At 50.3% G+C, this 21728-nt stretch overlaps 1 non-coding gene across 1 annotated transcript; it reads left to right on the top strand.

The window, feature by feature from the left end:
• The first annotated feature begins 12401 nt into the window (after positions 1–12401).
• TRNAQ-UUG lies at positions 12402–12473 on the top strand. Its single transcript has one exon. It is a non-coding gene; the product is annotated as a tRNA-Gln (tRNA).
• Positions 12474–21728: the final 9255 nt, after the last annotated feature.

The following is a 21728-nucleotide window of genomic DNA, read 5'->3' as shown; positions in this document are numbered from 1 at the left end:
AAGTTTTTACCCACTTAGACTGTAAGGGTCACTGTCTTCCCCACTTCTCTAATTTGCAAAGGAAAGGCCTGACATCTGTCACAGGATGTGTCCAGCAGTTAGCACAGCTGCACTCATCAACCATCAATATAAAGAAAAAGACTGAAATCCATTGCCTTTCAGGTCAATAAGCCAGCTAAAGGCTGGTCGATGTAGAAAAGCTCTGTTGGCAGAGCCACATCTCTCAGGGTGTGAAAAGTCCTCTCCACTGAGAGAAGTAGTTAGTGACCTGAGCCCCAGTGTAGGCAGTGTTGGGTTGTCAGAAGAATATTTCCAGTGTTTGAAGTGTAGACACAGCCTTAACATCAATTCCAATTTTGACCCATCTCCCTATGTGTGAGAAAGTTACTGGTATGGAGGGCTGAGCCAGCTGTCCGCTCACCTGGTTCCTCAACTGTAGCTACAGCTCTTAGTGCTCATGAATGCAAAGACTGAGAGAAATGGAGAGTTCCAGCCATTGTCATTTTAGTATCTTATTGTTCCTCTCTCTGTTTTTTGTGCTGGCCTTTCTGTTCTATCAGGGGGTGACTGTATAGCTCAGTGCATCTGTGACAAAAGCTCATTGGTGCCAATTGGCAAAGAGGTCACTGTTCTTCACAAGCAACTCCTGTCTCAGTCCTGACAAACTCCCACAGCTAATACACTGCTTTTATGATATTTATCCAGGAAGCATAGCAGTGAGATCTCTACTGAAAGCTTGTAAATTATTGATACTCTGAATCACTGCGAGAGGTGTGTCCAAGGCATGGTTAAGGAGTAATGTAAGTACATGGAAAATTATGCCCATATGGTATTGTTATGAAAGTGAGTCACCCCAATCATAGGTCTTGTTGGGAACGGCCCATTCAAGTGGGAGGGAATTGGCACCTGTTCCTTGCTAGCCAGTTATGTGATGTATTGCTCCATTGTCAGCCTTTGCACCAACCCAGAAAAGCCAATGGAAAACCATCAAAGACAAATTATAGACATCAAAACCTTTGGAAGTGACAAGGACAATATGAGAATGAGGAGAAAGGAATGTTCTTTCTGTGAATAAAGACAAAAGACTGATTCAGTTCATAACAGGGTGGAGAAAAACACTCTGTGTCCATTCACCAAGGAGATTCCTAATGACCAGTGGTGCTTCATGAAAGGCAGGGCCGTGGCTCCTAGGGACTAGGAATCAGTGAAATTGACTGAAGTGGGAGGTGAGACTCTACTTAGGGTACGTCTACACTACAAGACTATTTCGAATCTACTTAATTCGAATTTGTGGAATCGACCTTATGAAGTCGAATTTGTGTATCCACACTAAATACACTAATTCGACTGTCTGAGTCCACAGTAACGGGGCCAGCGTCGACTTTGGAAGCGGTGCACTGTGGGAAGCTATCCCACAGTTCCCGCACTCCCCGCTGCCCATTGGAATGCTGGGTAGAGCCCCCAATGCCTGCTGGGGGAAAAAATGTCGAGGGTGGTTTTGGGTAACTGTCATCATTGAACCGTCAATCACGCCCTCCCTCCCTCCCTGAAAGCATCTGCGGGCAATCTGTTCGTGCACTTTTCTGCTCAGTGACAGCGCGGGCGCCACAGCACTTTGAGCATGGATCCCGCTGCAGTTATGGCCGTTGTCAACTCCTCGCACCTTATCATCCACCTCTTCCACAGTCAGCTGCTGAGAAATAGGGCTACTTTTCAATGGTGCTGCGAGCACTGGTGGACCATGGGGGACGTTTTACCAACATCAACGTCGGGTGGCCAGGCAAAGTTCATGACGTGCTTGTTTTCAGGAACTCTGGTCTGTTTAGACGCCTGCAGGAAGGTAGTTTCTTCCCGGACCACAAAATAAGTCTTGGGGATTTGCAGATGCCTATACTGATCGTCGGGGACCCAGTCTACCCGCTAATGCCCTGGCTCGTGAAGCTCTGTGCAGGCGCCTTGCACAGCGACAAGGAACTCTTAAAGTACCAGCGAGCAGTGAGCAGCGTGACCTGTGACTGTTCAGTTTCTTTACAGAGAAGCTGAACCTGCCCCTGTTTCTTTACCAAGTGACTGTTGACTAGCATCTGCAGTTACATACCCCGCCAACCCCGCTTCCCCAACTTCCACCACACGTGTAAAAATAAAATACATGTTCCACTGTAACTTTACAAAGGTTTCTTTATTGATGACTTTGCGTTACAGGGTTGAAACTGGGACACGGACTGTGCTGTGTAGGGTGTGCAGTGATGTAAAGACCGCCTGTAAACTCAAGGAATGACAGGCTCCTGCTCCCAGAGCGGTCTGCAGTGCCGGACTGGATGTTTCAACGGAGCGTGCCATCCCTCCTTTTTGGGACTCTGTGTGCGGGGGCTGTGTGGCCTTTTGGCGGGGGAGGACGGATACAGATTCCTCTGCTGCGTGGCTCTGTGGTCCAGGACAGGGACCATTGCATGAGATCTATAACCCCCTCCCCCGCGACAAAGTCACATACCCCCCCACCCACACAGAACCTGCAAACCACCTCCCATACCAACCAGGGTGCGTACTGACTGCAGTGTGTGTGTGACCTGCTGCTGATCCTGCCCCCATGTCTGTACCCTGGTAAAGGTGATTGTCCTGTCAAATTACCAACTCCCTTCCCCCCCTTCAAACACAGTCTCCTCTAAAAGAACATGACGGAAACAGTAATTAACAGAAAAGTATTTTTTATTATCAACTAGACGGGATGAAACTGGGATGGGGGCTTGGGTGAGGCGGGAAGGAAAGGACTTTTCAAAATTTAGGGTATGAGAGCTTTTGGGTACTTGAGCACTCTGCTGGGGTGCAGTGACAGTTTACACGGCCTCTGGCGCCCCTCCTTCTGGTTATTTTGGGTGAGGGGGGTATGGGACTTTGTGGCGGGGGAGGGCGGTTGCAGATACACTGCAGGGGGGCTCTGTCCTCCTGCCGGAGGTCCTGCAGAACATGCACAAGGCGCAGGAGCATGTCCGTTTGCTCTCTCATTAGTCCAAGCAGCGTTTGAGTCGCCTGCTTGTCTTCCTCACGCCACCTCTCCTCCCGTTCGCTGAGTGAGCGCTGGTACAGAGAGAGGGTCTCCCTCCACTGGCTCTGCTGGTCCACGTCGTCTCGGGAGCACCCCATAAGTTCTGCGAACATCTCGTCCCGTGTCTTTTTATTTCGCCGCCTAATCTTTGCCAGCCTCTGTGAGGGGGATGCTGTGGCGGGTCTGGAGACAGTCCAAGCTGTGTGATGGGAAAAAGGGAGTGAATTCCTTGCCAAGATAAATTTTTGCGAAGAATGAACACAGTCTAATCTGTCTCTGTGAATTCTGGGTTGAGATCCCAGTGCCTGATGGGGCAAAAACCATTTTCGCGGGTGGTTCTGGGTAAATGTCATCAGTCATCCCTTCCTCCGGGAAAGCTACAGCAGACAATCATTTCAAGCCCGTTTTCCCTGGATCGCCCTGGCAGTCGCCACAGCGTGGAAACCATGGAGCCTGTTTTGCCTTTTGTGCCTGTCACCGTATGTGTACTAGATGCCGTTGACAGAGGCGGTTCAGCAGCGCTACACAGCAGCATGCTTTTGCTTTTGCATGACAGCAGAGATGGTTACCAGCCATATTGTACCATCTACCACACCATAAATTGGTAATAAGATGGGCATGGTTAGCAGTCCTTTTGCACTGCACCATTTGCTGCTGTCATAAGTGCCTCTGGCTGCTCTTAGCCAGGGGCGCAAAAGCCAAAATTGGGAATGACTCCCTGAGTCAATCCCTCCTTTTTGGTATCTAAAAATAGAATCAGTCCTGCCTAGCATATGGGCAAGTGTACTAGAGAACCACTGTATCAGAGAACCAGAGAGCACAGCTGCTCTGTGTCAGATCCTGCATAGATTATGAGCCGAATGCTATTCACAGGGGGTGCTCCTGCAACAACCCCACCTGTTCATTCCATTCTTCCCCAGCCTTCCTGGGCTACCATAGCATTGTCCCCCCACTTGTGTGATGAAGTAATAAAGAATGTAGGAATAAGACACAGTGACTTGTTAGTGAGAAATGAGTGGAAGGCAGCCTCCAGCTGCTATGATAGTCCAGATAGGACATTAAGGAGTGTGGAGAAGAGGAGCCCAGCATCCTGCTGCTAGTCCAGGGGCAATTGAATCTTTTCTTTACACATGAAGGCTTGGGGGCTGATGAAGCTCAGCCCCCTGTTGCTATGATGACGATGGTTATCAGCCATACTGCACCATCTACCACGAAAAATTAGGACCAGGCGCCCTTGATTGACCTTACCGATGCTAGTCGGCATGGTTACCAGTCCTTTTGCACTGCCCCATGTGCCAATAGGCTGATGATGAGGACGGATACCAGTCATTTTGTACCATCAGCCATCCATAGCGTGGGGGGAGCAAGGATGTTGGTGTTGAGTGCTGCACCATCGCGTCTATCTGCAGCATTCAGTAAAGATAGGGTGACATGTAAAAGAGTCAAGAGAGGATTGTTTTCCCTTTCACTTCTGGGGGGGGTTGGGGGGCTGCGTAAATTGCCGAGCTATGCCCTGACCCACTGCGGACACTGTTTTTGACCCTAGAAGCATTTGGAGCTCAGCCAAGAATGCAAATCCTTTTCGGAGACTGCAGGAACTGTGGGATACCTTGCATCCTCAGTGATTTGATTTTTTGGTAGCCTTGTCTGGGGTCCTTGATTTTCACGCGGCGCTGCATGGCATCCCGGCTGTATCCTCTGTCTCTCATGGCTTTGGAGAGACCTTCTCGTAGGTCTTTGCATTCCGTTTTTTGGAGCGCAGCTCCGAAAGCACAGACTCCTCGCCCCACACACTGATCAGATCCAAGAGTTCCCGGTCAGTCTATGCTGGGTCCCTCTTTCTATTCAGAGATTACATGAACTCCTCTGCTGGAGAGCTCTGCATCGCTGCCGGTGCTGCTGAGCTTGCCCCGATGTCCAACCATGAAATGAGATTCTAACTGTCCAGACAGGAAAAGGAATTCAAATTTTCCCGGGACTTTTCCTGTGTGGCTGGTCAGAGCATCCAAGCTCGGACTGCTGTCCAGAGCGTCAACAGAGTGGTGCAGTGTGGGATAGCTCCCGGAGCTAGTAAGTTTGATTTGCATCCACACCTAGCCTAATTCGAGATACCCATGTCGAATTTAGCGCTACTCCCCTCGTCGGGGTGGAGTACCGAATTCAAACTAAAGAGCCCTCTAGGTCGAATTAAACGGCTTCCTAGTGTGGACGGTTGAGCGGTTAATTTGAATTAACACTGCTAAATTCAATTTAAAGTCCTAGTGTAGACCAGGCCTTAGATAGAAAAGGTAACTATTAAAAAGTGTAGGTTGCATTTTCTGATTTTGTTTATTTGGTAACAGTTGGTTTCCAGCACTCACATTTGTTTGTTTAAATCTCTATCGGTTGTTAAATAAACTTCTGCTTGTTTGATAACTATACTCAAGTGTGGTGTGAGATACAGTAGCAGTGGTCCACAGTAAAACTAGTAACCTGGAATATACCATTGCTTTGGGAAGAGAGAATCTGGGATTTCTCTGAGTATCTGGTGATCCGGGCTGGACCCCGGGGGGGGGACACATTGAAGGAAGTCAGAGGTTAGGGTGGCTGCTGTAGCTCAGAGGAGGGGCCTTGAGTGCCTGATGGGCTGGGTGAGTTTGGTCACTAACATCCAGCTGCCAAATGCTAAACTCCCTCTTCCTAGTGGAAGGTGGCATCAAGGAAACTCACAGCCCTCAGCTCCCTGAGAAGGGTCACAATATGTCTCTATGTTGATTCACCTGTCAAATTCACACAGGGAAAGCTCCCTATAGCATAAAACTCTGCCATATGAAATCATGGAACATGTGCTCTTCACTCTGTGAAAGCACGTAAAGAATCCAAGCGCTGGAGGACAGGGTTTGGGTCCAGAGTGACCTAGACAAATTGGAGGATTGGGCCAAAAGAAATCTGAGGAGGTTCAACAAGGAGAAGTGCAGAGTCCTGCACTTAGGAAGGAAGAATCCCCTGCACTGTTACAGCCTGGGGACCGACTGGCTAAGCAGCAGTTCTTCAGAAAAGGACCTGGGGATTACAATGGATGAGAAGCTGGATATGAGTCAACAGCACCCTTGTTGCCAAGAAGGCTAACAGCAGATTGGGCTGCGTTAGTAGAAGCATTGCCAGCAGCTTGAGGGAAGTGTGTTCATTTCAAACCTGCAGCTTATTCATTTCATGTGGTGACCCCTCCTACTTCTTGTATTATGAGAAGGAGTAAATAATACTCCCTTCCTTGGTCCTTTAGAAGATATTATGTGACCTCCTCCCCCTTGTTGTATCCATGTTGGTCCCAGGACATGAGACAACACCGCAAACAACAAGGTTCAAAGTCAATGCACATGGGAGAAGCATCTTGTGTTTCATTCCTTATGTCCTAGTCCCATCGTGTGGCCATTTCCTTTTCTTCCTTTCTGTCAAAAGCTTTGGTGTTTTGCACAGAAACATTATTTCCCCAGGAGAGCCCCAGGAGTGAGGGCTGCATTCCTGTACCAAACAGTCACTAGAAGGGGGCAGACAAAGGCCTTTAGGACGAGGCGTCCATCACTGTCAAAAAATCATCTCCCTCCTGTGGTTCCGCGGGCAGCAGGAGCAGCCGCAGCTTGGTGGCCCCTGGCAGCAGCACTCCTGGGGTGGCCGGAGCAGCAGCAGGCCCCCTGGGGCTCCCCCCCTGCCGGGGCAGCAGCTGGAGTGGCAGCAAGTTCACAGGGTTTCTCCCCTGGTAGCTGGTGCTCATTATCCATCAAATAAATCAAAACACTTCCACCTGCAAGTGGATTTAGCCCTGGACCCTCAGAGTCAGCAGCTCTTATGCCCCTCATTGAGCTCTCTGGTCAGGTGTCCTAGCGCCAGAAGCCTTCTGTTTAGATCCTAAAATAGCATTTTTGCACCGGGGGGTCTGAAATTTTGGACCAGACATTGTAGCTCCACCGTTATTTTATTGAATTGCTTCAAAACAGCAAGTCAAGAAAGTCTCCTAAGTGCCAGGCTCTCTGCCATGGAAACAGCTGCCCCTGCTCTCCAGGAGTCTGTGTGTTCCACCCAACAAAGTACAAACCTCTGAACTGAAGGGGGGTCCGACAGTGACGGTAACACAAATCTTCCGACTATTAACCCAAGTCCCTTCCTTTCTTTAACCCAGGACGTGCCAGTCAACTGTTAGCCATGGTGTTACCTTCATCTTAAAATACCTCTCAGGACATTGAACAGAGGAAGTGAAACCCCCTCCCCCGAATGGCTCCCTGTTGAGGCGTTGTACCGTACCTGCCCCTGGAGCCTGTCTGGTTTTATATCCTTAGAGCTTTTTCTCTTCAAACCCCTTATCCCAATCTCTGGGCCACCTCCACATTTCAGAGTTTAGAATTTACTCTCATCACCCTTATATGGCACTTTCCATGTGAATTAGACAAAGTGAGTGGGGGAAGCTCCCTGGCTAATGAAAACCGATGCTTTGGGTGAGGCCTGAACTCATAACCCCAGCAGTGCGCCTCCCTCACTAGCCAGGTGTGCCCCTGTAGGTGCTTCATAGACAAGCTTGGGAAGTAGGGTAGTTACCTGGTCTGTGATTAACCACTTTGGTGACCTAACTGTGAGGCTGATGGTTCAAACCCAGGTGAAGACAGAGGTAGGGTTTTTTTAGTGATGAGACTCCAGTACATTTTAACAGGCAGTAAAACGCCTCGATTCTGGTCTAGCCTCATTGGGCAAGTGTAAGTAGTACTTTTACCAGCTGCCTTGGTGGTATAGTGGTGAGCATAGCTGCCTCCCAAACCATTGATGTGGGTTTGATTCCTACCCAATACAGAGAGGTGATGTTTTCTCTGCTGGGAATTGGTTTAATTTCAGTCACATTGTATCAGTTTAGCAATGGAATGAGAGAATCAATGTCCTGCAGGTCATTAAACACCCAGTGGAGGAAGAAAGGGGCGGGACTATACAATGAGCAGGTGGAGTCATCCTGGTATTACAATGTTTGGTTTATTTTTTATTTTTTTCCCCTTTACTTCCCTCTCCCTTTTAGACTCAGAGCCCTTAAGGTCAGAAGGGACCAGTGTGATCATCTAGTCCGACCTGCTGCACCTTGCAGGCCAAAAGACCCCACCCACCCACTCCTGTAATAGACCCAGGAGGGGAGGCAGCTCTGTGCTCTGCCCCTACCCCAGGCAGCACATGGAGGCCCTCTGCTCCCCTCCCCATGGGTGTGCAGAGATGTGCCAGCAGCACTGAGGTGGCTCCCTGCCCACTCTGCCTCCGTCCCTCCATGCCGCTCCCAGAAATGGCCGGCATGTCCCAGCATCCCCTGGGGCGGGGGAGTGTCTCCATTCACTGCCCCTGCCCCGAGTACCAACTCCACAGCTCCCATTGGCCAGGAACTGCAGCCAATGGGAGCTCTGGGGGCAGCGCCTGCAGGCAGCGGCACACGGAGACCCCCTGGCCCTGTCCACCTAGGAGCTGCTGCCGCAGGGTTGTGTGTACCGGTCACTTTGGGAGCTGCAGTGCCCGGGGTAAGTGCCACCCCTTCTGCACCCCAAACCCCTCCCCCAGCGCAGAGCCAGCACCCCACTGCCAAATCTCCTCCCAGAGCTTTGCTTGTCTTCCTTTCACCCAGAACCATCCTTCTCCTGGGCTGCAAGTAGCCATCCCTGGGAAGCCAAGAGGCAGGCACAAGATTCTGCCTCCCAGCAGCCAACCGCACCTCCCCAGGCTTTGCAGAACGACTGGTGGTGCTCTACTAACCCCACTTAGCCGCACTGAGGCGCTTAGCTTCTGCCCTGCCTTCCTCAGCTCGACTTTCCTCTTTTGCCCCATTCCTGCCTCACTTCCTCCTTTGGCAAGTCACACAGAAGAGCCGGCCGCCATAGGCCAATCTCCAAGGGCAGAGACCAAGCCACAAGGCTTCAAAAGGTGACTGGCCAAGATCCTCTAGCTTTCCCCTGCTGATGCCAAGGCTTTTTCCTCAGCTCATTTCACCACCCTCTGCCATGCAGGGATTGGGGTTATCGCAGGTGTTACCCGAAATTGGGCCAGCTAGTCAGCGTAGGAAGCACTAATGACCCACCGGAGTTTGGCAGAAAGCAGCACATTTATTATATTGATAGCTAAGCTCAAAAGAAGGGGGGGCGGGGGGTGTCACACTCACAGGACACGGCACTGGAGATGTCAGGATTCTACAAGGTAAGTGTCCCACAGCAACGTGATGGACGGTGCGATGAAGGTAAGTCTCCCTGAGGCACAGTGAAATGCAACGCTGTGAACCACTGGCCAGGTGGTCCGGGCAAAGGGCATTCACTGGAGGTACAAGCTTGTGAGTGCTCTCCTGAGCACAGGGCCCCTCCCCCTTTTAAGGGCCTGCACCTCATGGCCTGCAACTAGAGATGACTTGGCTGCATCTGGTTGGTCACACTCCACCTTGAGCAGTGTCCATGCTCTGGGTGTGTGAGTGCTGCCTAATTAGAGTCCTCCAGACTCACAGCTCTGCTGGTGCCCCTCACTCCCGACCCGCAGCCCCTGCCATCCCAGTCCTGACCTCCAGACTCAGCTCTGCTGGTGCCCCTCACTCCCGACCCGCAGCCCCCTGCGCTCCCTCCAGCTCTGAGGGTGCCCCTCACTCCCGACCCGCAGCCCCTGCCATCCCAGTCCTGACCTCCAGACTCACAGCTCTGCTGGTGCCCCTCACTCCCGACCCACAGCCCCCTGGACTCCCTGCTGAGTTCCCCAGTCACTGTTTGCCGGTGCCCCTCACTGCCGACCTGCAGCCCCTGCTATCCCAGCCCTAACCTCCAGACTCACAGCTCTGCTGGTGCCCCTCACTCCCAACCCACAGCCCCTGCCATCCCAGTCCTGACCTCCAGACTCACAGCTCTGTTGGTGCCCCTCACTCCCAACCTGCAGCCCCCTGGGTTCCCCCCAGCTGTAGTGGTGCCCCTCACTCCCGACCTGCAGCCCCTGCTATCCCAGTCCTGACCTCCAGACTCACAGCTCTGCTGGTGCCCCTCACTCCCGACCTGCAGCCCCCTGCGCTCCCTCCAGCTCTGAGGGTGCCCCTCACTCCCGACCCGCAGCCCCTGCCATTCCAGTCCTGACCTCCAGACTCACATCTCTGCTGGTGCCCCTCACTCCTGACCCGCAGCCCCCTGCGCTCCCTCCAGCTCTGACGGTGCCCCTCACTCCCGACCCGCAGCCCCTGCTTTCCCAGCCCTGACCTCCAGACTCACAGCTCTGCTGGTGCCCCTCACTCCCGACCCGCAGCCCCCTGGGCTTCCCCCAGCTCTACCAGTGCCCCTCACTCCCGACCTGCAGCCCCTGCCATCCCATTCCTGACCTCCTGTGATGGTATGAGTATAATATAATATTTCATTGAAAGGTGACAGGGCCAGAAAGACTTAATCAACTCACCTCACCCACTGACCTGATCCATGGGTGAACCTTAAGGACTGGTTAGGAAGATCTATAAATGAACAGAGCTTTGAAATGCAAGTCTGCATTGTTAGAGGTAGAAGGGGAGATGTTTGCTCAGGTCTTGTGATGTCAGCAAACAAGTCTTTTCTATTGCTGTAGTTTTAATTCAAAGATCAGAAAAGGAATATTAACATTTATGATGATACTTGAGTGAAATAGTATTATTCTCTCTGTGTCTCTTTGAAGGTTGTGCTAACCTGGATCTGAACTGTTTAATGGGTAAATTACCCTGTGCTAATTGCCAGGGATGTTTGGGAGAAGGAGTTAAGCCTGTTGTTTTCTCAGGCTGAAAGGCTGCTGGAAATGTATAAGAACCCTGGGACATGATCCTGCTTCATCTCAGATCTGCTTTGGGTTTCAAGAGGGGGAAACCTTAAGCCATAAGGATTGAGATCCCGAGTCACTGACTGGAGTCACCCTGAATATGGACATTGGACTATAACCTCTGGACTATTTCTAAAAGGACTTTTGGCAACTACAAGCTCTACTCTGCTGTGTATCTGAACCTCAAGAATTGAATTCAAGTCTGTCTGTAGATTGATCTTTTAACCAACACTCACTCTCTCTTCTTTTTTTAATAAATTTTAGCTTAGTTAATATGAATTGGCTGTGGCGTGTATTTTGGGTAAGATCTAAGTTATAATTGGACCTGGGTATGTGGCTGATCCTTTGGGGTTGGAAGAACCTTTTCTTTTATATGATGAGATCAGCTTTTCAGGAATCATCATCATATCTGACGTGTGTGTCTGGACGGAGGCCTGAGGCTGGGCACTTCAAGGGAACTGCGTTGTCTGGACTTCTGAGTAACCAGTGAGGTGCTACAGAAGCTGTTTTGTGCTGGTTGGTAAATCTAAGTATTAGAATAACCACCAGCATTTGGGGTTTGTCTGCCCCATTTTGTTTGCAGTTCACCCTGATTGAGTGACCTCAGCTGGCTCCCACGGGCAGCACCGTCACACTGCTCCTTTCTAGTCACACTTTCTACACATCTAAGATTAGTGTATAATGTAATACAGATCTATCCCAACACCTGCCGGAGGTCCTCTGGTAACGCGGATTCGGCAGCAGGCCTGCGGGAGGTCTGCCGGTCCCGTGCCTTCGGCGTAACCACCACCGAATTTCTGCTGAAGCCGCAGGACTGGCGGAGCTCCCGCAGGCATGCTGCCTAATCCGCATTACCAGGGGACCTCCTGCAGACAGGCTGCTGAAGGCAGCCTGACTGCCACCCTCACAGTGACCAGCGGGCCACCCCCTGCAGCTTGCTGCACTGGTGCCTGGAGCTGCCCCTGTCCCTGACCCAGGGCAGAGGATATTGGAAACTGAACAGCCAGAGCTTGCAAGATAAAGGAGCAGGGGGACGAAGCCTGGCGGTGTTGGCAGAACGGGAAAGCATCAGAGGGTTCTGTGGTAACCAGGGGGATTAGTGGGAGTCGGTGAGGGAGGAGTTGGTGACTTTGTTTTGGTGGCCGGGGTAACACCACAACATTAAAGAAACCAACAGTGCCAAGTCCTGCAGTGTCGCCTGTGGGATTTCCACAAGAGCATCCAGGCAGGGGAGCCAGTCAGTGTGTGACTGTACGATCGGATCAAGTGACAGCTGCCCGAGTTCCAGGAGATGAGGCTGCAGCTGGCTGATATGAGCGGGAGCACCGAGTGAAGGGAGGGGCGGCCTCCCCTGACAATTTTGCAGCCTGCAAGGAATGGAGACAAAGCAGGGGGATGCAGGGACTCAGGGCAGGACCCACGGATCTGGTAGTGCAGGACCACAGTCGCTGGAGGAGAAGAGAGAGTCCTGCGAGAGGAAGCTGATGGTGGGAAGCAATAAGTGCAGAGTGCAAACCAGCCAGCTGAGAGTCACAGGGATCTAGAAAACAAAACAGCAGCAGGTCCCATGGTGTAATGGGCAGCACTCAGGACTTTGAATCCTGGAATCTGAGTTCAAATCTCAGTGGGACCTCCTGGTGATATGTGATTTTGCTGCAAAGCCCTGGAGCTCAATGTGCTTGGCTACCCTCTCCCTGGCTGAACTAGAGTGATCTCTTTTTTCTCCTCCTCCTGGGTCACTGGTGCCCATTGGAGATGGGTCTTTGGTCCAGCTGGCTGCTATGGCCTAGACTAGCTGCAGCACCTGACGCCCTAGGCAAACCCCACAATTGTCACCCCCCACCCCCAAACCCCAAGGGCAGAGCTAGGCTGAGGTATTTTGGTAAACGGGGAAACATTTTGCCCCTTTTTTCCTTTTAATGTTTTTAAGCCTTTTTTTTTTAAAACAGAGGCTTAATTATTCGGTTTGTCCATCCGTCAGTCTGTCCAACCAATGTTTCTTTCTCCATTCTTCTGGTTCTGGCTTCCCCTTACTACAGCCATAACTTTGGTCTTGAACTTTATAGAGTAGTGAGGTACCTTAAGGGTTAAATGCTAAATCCCAAACCCAAACAACACTAGTTACCTGTGTCTGGCAAAAGGTGTCCGGAAGTTTTGCCACTTTGAATGATTCAAATGGATTTTCAGTGGCATCATTAAAAAAAACCCAACAAAGCAGAACCAAACCAATTCATCTTAAACCTACAAAACAAGAGTTTTACAAACCATGAGCAGGGGCGGCTCCAGACCCCAGCACGCCAAGCGCGCGTGTGGGGCAGCATTTTGCTGGCAGGGCGGCAGGCGGCTCCGGTGGACCTCCCACAGGCATGACTGCGGAGGGTGCGCTGGTCCCGCGACTCGGGTGGACCTCCCACAGGCACGCCTGCGGATGGTCCACCCGAGCCGCAGGACCAGTGCACCCTCCGCAGGCACATCTGCAAGAGGTCCCCCGGAGCTGCAGGACCAGCGACCGGCAGCGCGCCCCCTGCGGCATGCCAGCATGCTTGGGGCGGCCGGATTCCTAGAGCCGCCCCTGACCATGAGTGTCAGTTTAGGTCCTTAAAACCTTTCATCATCACACACAAAGTTCTCTTTTGCCTAACATCCCTTGCACTGCGATTACTCTTTTTGACACAACTTAACCCCTACTGCAGGTCCATCTTGTACAACCAGAGCCAGCCAGGGGCAGGCAAGTTAAGTGCCAATAGAAACCCCTGACATTCCTTTAGTGATTTTGCTTACATTACCCAGGAGTCAAATCATTTTGATGAGATTATCTCTCCGCCTGCTGCCTGCAGCCGTCCCCTATGGACCATTTCTGTGGGCAAAGGGCCCATTTCCCCTCAGAATGGCTGTAAAGACTTCGCAGGACAAAACATAGTGGTGGTAGTAGCCACTTTACCTGACCCTCTTGTATAATATAATTACTAAGCTTCCATCCAACGTGACTGCACAGAGCTGCACATACAGTTACATTCAGTGAAAGTGAGCAACTGTCCCCAGAACTCACTGCCGGGAGCCTTAAAGTATCTGCCAGTGGCACAGGTACCTTTTAAGTACCGAGATGTGCAGTGACATCTTTCATGGGAACCGGCCTGCATGTGCACGGCCGGCGTGTGCAGAGCAAAGGTTGCCCACGGGCACCGTGTCAGGCTCTGGCACTGCGTGAGACAATGGACCACTTTCTGGTGGCTGGTTTGTTTCCCCGACAGGTGTGGGGACGTCTGGCTACATGATGGCAGCTGCCAGACTCAGTTGGACAGGATTCTTTTCAGCTCACCTGAGGCTTGTTCCTGGCCGAACGAGGGCAACCACAGGGCGCCAGCAGAACCAGCTGCAGCTGCATCAAGGGTGCCCTCAGCAGGGGCCGCCGTATAGCGGGCGGGTGTCACGGGACACACAGCGCCTGCTCAATGTCGGAAAATCCCCTTCAGACTAAACCAGTTTGTTTCTCAAAATCAAAACAAGTGGGATGAAAGTTCTTTGCAAAAATATTTTGTTGCAAAACAAAAGCATCTCCTGTTTGTCAGAGTGTGTTAAATTGTCTCATCGCACCCAAAGAGGAGACACTTAGATCACAAACATTAGATAAGATGCTTCAGTCTGAGCTAAGTAGTTGCTGCTCTTAACAATTTTAAACTACAAAAATACAAATCAAAGAGACTATTTCAGCTATTCTATTATGTCATAATCTGATCGGAGTAAACGTGATAAGACACCTCATATTATGCACTACTCCTAGTGACACTCTCCAATGGATCCCCATCCTCCACCCACCATGAGCTAGGTAGGAGCGGATCATTATTATCCCTACTTGAAAGAGGGAGAAGCTAAGCCTGAGAAAGGAGAATTGACTTGTCTTAGGTCACACAGCCAGTCAGTGGCAGAGTTGGGAGTAGGACCCAAGAGCCCTGATTTTCAAACTAACCATCGGACCTTGAATTTCAGACATTGAATGACCTGAGTAAAGTGCTCTCAGATGAGCTCCAGACCAACAACAGTGCACAGTAATTATTCAGCAAGTATTTGAGGAGAACTGCAATGTTAGAGAGAATCATGAACTGCTCAGAGACAATTAATGCAGAGAAGCAGCAAAATTTGTCAAACATATGACTGGTTCTGACTTATTTACTTGGTCTTAAAAGAGAACAAGGACCTGAGTCTCCTCCCTGTCAAAACCCCCTGCTCAGCCAATCAGGGTAGAGACTGAGGACGGGAGGCTGAGGGTTCACACCAGAGAGCCCAAAGGATGGTTCAGGTCACCGGTGGGGATCACTGCCCGAGCACTATTTCAGCCCCACATTTTTGGGTGGACCTCCCACAGTGGGAGCTGCAGAGCACTCCCCTGCAACACACACATATCCTGCTCCTGGTGTTGGGAGGGGAACAGGTGAAAGGACAAAAGAAGCAAGAGCTGAAGAGAAAGGAGGGAGGGATGGATGTAGGAAAAGGTGAAACAAAAAGAACAAACCCTAATGTCCCCACTGATTCTATAGGACAAAATCCCAAGTGTGGAATAAAATTCTGCTTCCTTAAGCTCATGTTTTCCATGCCTAGAATTCAACAGTCACCAGATGGATCAGACTGAACAGGTTTCAAACCTTGAGGAGGCTCTTACCTTCTAAACAGGGACGGCTGTTTTCTAGTAAAATCACTAAAAGGGAAGGAGAAAACTCGAAAGAGGTTCCTCCTGGCGCTCACGTCCGTGAACCCGAATACTCCCTCAGTCCTCAAAGAGAGACCTGGAGAAGGAGACTGGCTGAAGCAAAGCCACAGGGGTCTCTGAGGTTTCCCTGGCCCCTCACCCCTGTCCTGCCTGGCTGATGTCAGCATCTCTCTGTGAGGTCACCACCTCCCCACCACTTTTGACCAATAGTCTGAGGTCCTGCAAAAGGCCTTTGTGATGTCACTGCCACACCCCTCCCTTGCTGTGCTAATGTCCTGCCCCTGGCCAGGCACTTTGGAGGTTTGAGCTACTCCCTGTGGATCACCCCACTCAAGGAGCGTTCGTTCTAGGCAGCAAGCCGGCTAGACAGGGAAACATCAGACGCTGCTCCCAATGCTACACTCCGTTTTTCAGAAATTAGTCAACTTTATGGCCAGAAGAGACCATTAGAGCATCTAATCTGACCCCCTGCATATCACAGGCCTCCTGTATGACACAATAGCTACTTTTGGGGCCAACACATTCCAGAAAGGCATCTAGTCTTCATTAAATGACATCAGGAGATGGTGAATCCACCACTTTCCTTGGTAGCTTGTTCCTGCAGTGAGTCATCCTCGCTGTTGAATATTTGTGTCTTATTTGTAATATGAATTTGTCTCTTTTCACCTTCCAGCCACTGGGTCTTGTTATTCCTTTCTCTGCTAGATTAAAGAGTCCTTTAATACACAACCTTTTCTCTCCATTAAGGCCGTTCAACACTTCAATGAAGTCACCTTTCAATCTTCTTTTGATAAGCTAAATGGGTTGAGCTTGTTCAATAGCTCACTAGAAGGCATTTTTTTCCAGCCCTCAGAACATTTGTCATCAGACTCCTGAACTGCAGCTGGATGTGGTTCTTGCTCTTCTGCACAACATAGCTCCTGGAGAAGAGGGATCTGCAAATGTACATTCATATGATACCTTTGTTTAACTGATGAAAACATAAACTAGACACTTAGAGGATTGGAACTGATTTCAGCTGATGGACAGCTTCGCTAGGTTTTTATGCATTTGGACAGCGAAATGTTGAGTGTTTACATTGATATCAAGCACTCCTGTATAGAAGAGCCCCTGAACATAATGGAGAATGGAAATGGAAATGTTTTCCTTTTTTTTAAAAAAAGAAAGAGGGTTATAAGAGAACAAGGGGGTTTGAAATGAGAACTACTTGAACTGCAGTCAAGCACTCTAACACTGAGCAATATCCCCATGACAACAGAACTATGGAATAGTGATGTCCAGCACTTTGAAGGACAGACCCTGCTTCATCGAGATCCTTTGCCATTCCCAGACCACAGGTGGTTTTAAAAATGGGGTTTGATTAAACTTCTTAAATGTGGCAAACACCACAGCTTGCACACCCACCGATATAGCTTCTCCCACTGACATAGCTGCCACCTCTTGGGAAGTGGATTAACTGCACCCACAGGAAAACTCTCTCCCCTCAGTATAGAGCAGTGGTTCTCAAGCTCTAAGTCAGGACCCCAAAGTGGGTCATAACCCTGTTTTAATGGGGTCGCCAGGGCTGGCATTAGACTTGTTTGGGCCTGGGGCTGAAGCCAAACGTCTGAGCCCCACCACCCAGGGCTGAATCCCTCAAGCTCTGGTTTTGCCCTCCCATAACTGGGGCAGAGCTCAGGCTTTGTCTCCCCTGCCTCTGCCCAGTGTGGAGGGGCCTGGTCCCTCTTTCCAGGGCCATGTAGTAAGGTTTTTTTTGGCAGAAGGGGGTTGCAGTGAAAGGAAGTTTGAGAAACCCTGGCACAGAGCCTCTGAATGCGTCTAGACTTGGCTCCCTGTGGGGGATCAGACACTGAAAGTGCAGCCATGTAGACACCACACACCAGCCTGGCCTAGCAGGCAAGAATCAAACCTCCACAGAAAGACGCCCGTTGTTTTCTAACCCATCTCCCTAAGCCCTCAGCCACCACCACTTAACAAAGGGGCTTTTCTACACTATGGTTCTGGTCTCACTGAAGGGTCATTTCCAATTGTTTGCTCAGACCAGCATTAGGGAAAATGGTGCCCTGGGCAAAGCTTGTACTTTGGCACTTCCCCATTGCCCCTGGATGATCCCCACTCCCCCTTTACTGCTAGCTCCTGCACTCCCAGCCCTTGCACCTCCTTCACCCCTAACTCCTGCCCCCTCCTGTGCCCCCTTTGCCCTTAACTCCCTGTGCCACCAGCCATTGCCCCTCTCCTGCAGCCCCTTCACTTGGTTCCAGTGCTGGGGGCCCCACACTTGTTCTCCCTTTCCCTGGGCTTTGGCATCACTAGCCCCTGATTAGCGAGTAGGGTTCAGTGGTTCCCAAAATGTGGAGCATGACTCCTAGGGGGACACAGAGGAACATTCATGGGGGCACCTCAGGGCCTGAGCCAGCCCCCACGGAGGGAGCAGCACTCAGCCCCACTCTGCCCCAGCTCTTCCCCAACCCCACCCTCAGCCTGGGGCTCTGGCTCCCAGCTCAGCCTCGACCCCCTTACCCCTGTCCGCACCCCTCTCCCCAGAAAGCAACAGCCCCACTCCCAGCCCCGGTTCTCGACCGCGGCTTCCGAGGGGCCACAGCCATGGCTAAGAGGGCACAGTGTGAAATGTTTGGGGACCACTGGTTTAGGGTGACGTTCTCAATCACTTCTACAAAGTCCAATAAAAGCTATTCCTCACCCACCCACCCATCAGGATGGACTAGGTATGTTCTGCTGCAGGAAGGATAATAACATTTCATTCCATTCAATCCTAAAGTGATTTGTAGCCCGGCACCAGCCAAAACTGGCCATTTTGGGAAAGTGGCCCCATCACGCTGCATAGCTAGGCAGAGTATGTGTGTCTGTGCAAACACGATCTGTTGCTGAAGTCTTTCCCCCAGCTCCTCACTAGATGTGAGGGGGGAGCTCATTCAGCCCCTGCTTCTGCTTAGTATTTCAAAACTCCTTATTGTCCCTATCTCTGCTGGCCTTAGATTTCTCCACCTGTCCCTTCCTTGACAGTTCAAGTGAGGTGGCCAAGTGGTTAAGGTGGAGGACTGTTAATCTATTGTGCTCTGCATGCATGGGTTCAAATCTCCTCATCAGATGCATTTAGTTTTCACCCCTCCTTTATAGACAACCATCTCCCCCTTTGGTATAATAACAGAGCCAACAGTGTTGCTTCATGCAAACAAAAACCTCAGAAACTCAGGACCCCCTCTTGCTTTAAATAAAATGTCTAAATCCCAGATTTCTTTTAAAGAAATTCTCTAGTGCTGTATTTCTTAGTTTTTATCTCAAAAGGGAACATCCTCATCATCTCCCCCAAACACCCTGGGACCTGCCCAAATTATTAAAATACCCTCAACCCGAGCAAGTGAACCAGAGCTAGTGTCTAGGACAAGCTGTTCTGAAGGAGGCAACTCCAACATTTTCTCTCTGCTTCCCTTGGCAAGTTCTGACTGAGAAAACAAAATTCCCCAAACTGAAAATTTTCTGCTGAAAAAACAATACTAGTCTGTTTGGGGACTTTGGTTTGAAAGTATTATTGTTATTATTCTCTTCTGTTTCTGAGTCAGTTCAGTTCAGTCTTTGTCCTCCAGGTGTGTTTCCAGCTGCTGAGTTGTGGGGGAGAGAGGCCAAGTCATGATGTCTCTTCCCCTCTTTCATAGCTTCTTCCAACTTGCTAGGAAGCTCCTTAGCTACCATGTGAGTCAAGCAGTGTCCATTGTCGCTGTGCTATCTCGGAGAAGCCTGCATTGTACACGGTTCCTGGGCTAGTCCTTGGGAGTGTGGATCCCTTCAATGGGCCAGCAGCGAGTCTGGCTCCTCCACTGTCACACCTGAAAGGCCGGTGGGGGGCATTTCCCAACCTCATAATGTATCTCAGTAACACACACAGAGCAAAACTTCATAACTTCCCAACCAATGCGAGCACACACAATCCAACCCGATATTAATGTTCAACAGATCAAGACTTTTTAAATGATACCTCACCAGGCAGACTTTGTACAAACCATGTCATCGTTATATGAGTGGTGAATATGGGGCTTCCAGGTGCTGCTTTGAGCACAGCGTGCCACACCTGGGCTTACACTGCAATGGAGACGTACCCTTAGAGTCCATCTCTCCAGGGATAAAGATGGCAGCACAGCTGGCCTGGGTCATCTGACTTGGGCTCCTGGACGTAAAGCTGAGGGGCTAAAAACTGGTGCAGATATTTGTGTTCACACTGAAGCCTGGGTTCAGAAACCCTCACCCCTCGTGGGGCCTCAGAGATTGGGCTCAAGCCCATTTGTCTGCACTGTAATTTTATAGAGGTTGGGAGGGAGTTTAGCAAGTTGAACTGGTAAAACCGCATTGAGGGGACTGGACTACTGACCTACCAGCTCTTAACACCCAAACTTTCAGTAATTCTATTATCAGTGCCTGTGAGTGTAATTTAAACCATAGGTCCATCTAGCTCTGAATCTTCTCTTCTGACAATAGCCAATACCAGGTGCCCCAAAAGCCACTCCTTAAGGCACCCCTGGGAGTTGAACCCAGGATCTCTTGTTTACAAAAGAGGTATTTTAACCAGCTAAGCCATGATACCTGCTATTACTTAAAGCATTGTCTTTGCCCACACCTGACTCTCTGCCAATCCCCACTGGGCCCTGACAAGTGTTGCTCGTGTTTGGATTCTGTAAAGCAGAGGAGCAGGTGAAGTTTTGCTCCCACGGTGTGTGTGTGATTCTTTGGACAGGTCTACACTACAAAATTAGGTTGGTGTAATTACATTACTTAGGCTGACAATGCAGTTCTATAAACCTAATCCCGGTGTAGATAGTGGCTCAGCTGTCAGAACTTTCTGGAGCTATGAAAGGGGAGGGACCCAGCCTCTGTAGCAGGAATGCAGGGCAGGCGAGTTCATTGTGGGATACTGGTGGAGGCCAGTTATGGTGATATAATGACCAGCAGCATTTACACTGACAATTTGTCACTTTAAGTTTGCTGCACAAAGCTCTAGGCCTCTCGTCAAGGTGGTTTTATTTTGTCACCAAAACAGGGCAGTTTTGTCACCAGACGTGGCATTGCAGTGTGTGCACCAGCCAAAAGCTGCTGATCGAGGGAGCGTTGTGTGTTTTTCACACACCTGAGCAATATAATTCTGCTGAAATAACTTTGTAGTGCAGACCTGGCCAAAGATTCACAGACACAGCTTGCAAGGAAAACCTCACCTGCTCCACTGCTTTGCAGAATCCAAACACAAGCAAAGCTTTTCAGGCCCCAGTGGGGATGGCAGGAAGTCAGGTGTGAGCAGACAATGTATTTTCACCACAGGCAGGCACCATGGCTTAGCTAGCTAAGAGCTTGTTCTGTAAATAAGAGATCCTGGATTCAACTCCCAGTGGTACCTTGTTGATGAACTCTTGGGTGTACTTGGTATTGGCTACTCTCAGAGGACCATACACAGAGCTAGATGGGCCTCTGGTCCAGCCCAGTACAGCTGTTTAAATTACACTCACAGGCACTGATAACAGTATTACTGAAAGTTTGAGTGTTAAGAGCTGATAGGTCAGTGGTCCAGTCCCCTCAATGCATTTTTACCATTCCAGGGGAGCAACCACGGCAGTTCTGGGGAGAGCTCTGGCTGCCAGGGGATCCAGCTAGGAGAGGGCGTGCTGGGGCTCTGGAGGCCAGTCCAGTGGGGCTGTCAGAGGTGGCTTTACCAGTGGGAGGTGCTAGGTCACATGTTGGTGGGGTGGGAAGTAGGGACTACAGGATGTGAGGCTGGCTAAAATGAAACTGCACAAAAAACCCTCCCCCTTTGCTCCAGCTAAAGGCCCTACTTTGGCCTCTCCCCCTTTCATAAAAATCTCCATATCTACCCCAGCTCTCAGAAACCCCCTTTCTCCCATGGGTATTTTCACAGTTTCTTCCTTTTTTCATGGTCTCGTACAAGTATTTTTGCCATGGAAATGATCAAGTACATTTAACATGAGAAAAACAATCAAACGGCACATCTGTATCTCCTTCCTCAAGCATGGTGTGTCTCAATTTATCTATAGAAAAGTCTAGGCAGGCAGAGTCACTCCTATGCTGTTTAGGCGTGGGATAGCTCAGTGGTTTGTGCATTTGCTTACTAAATGCAGGGTTGTGAGTTCAATTATTGAGAGGCCCCTTAGGAATCTGGGGCAA

Source organism: Mauremys reevesii, linkage group 12 (assembly GCF_016161935.1).
Source record: "Mauremys reevesii isolate NIE-2019 linkage group 12, ASM1616193v1, whole genome shotgun sequence".
NCBI classification, from domain to species: Eukaryota; Metazoa; Chordata; order Testudines; family Geoemydidae; genus Mauremys; species Mauremys reevesii.
The sequence above is the reverse complement of the archived record's forward strand: the minus strand, read 5'-3'. Positions and strand labels throughout refer to the sequence as shown.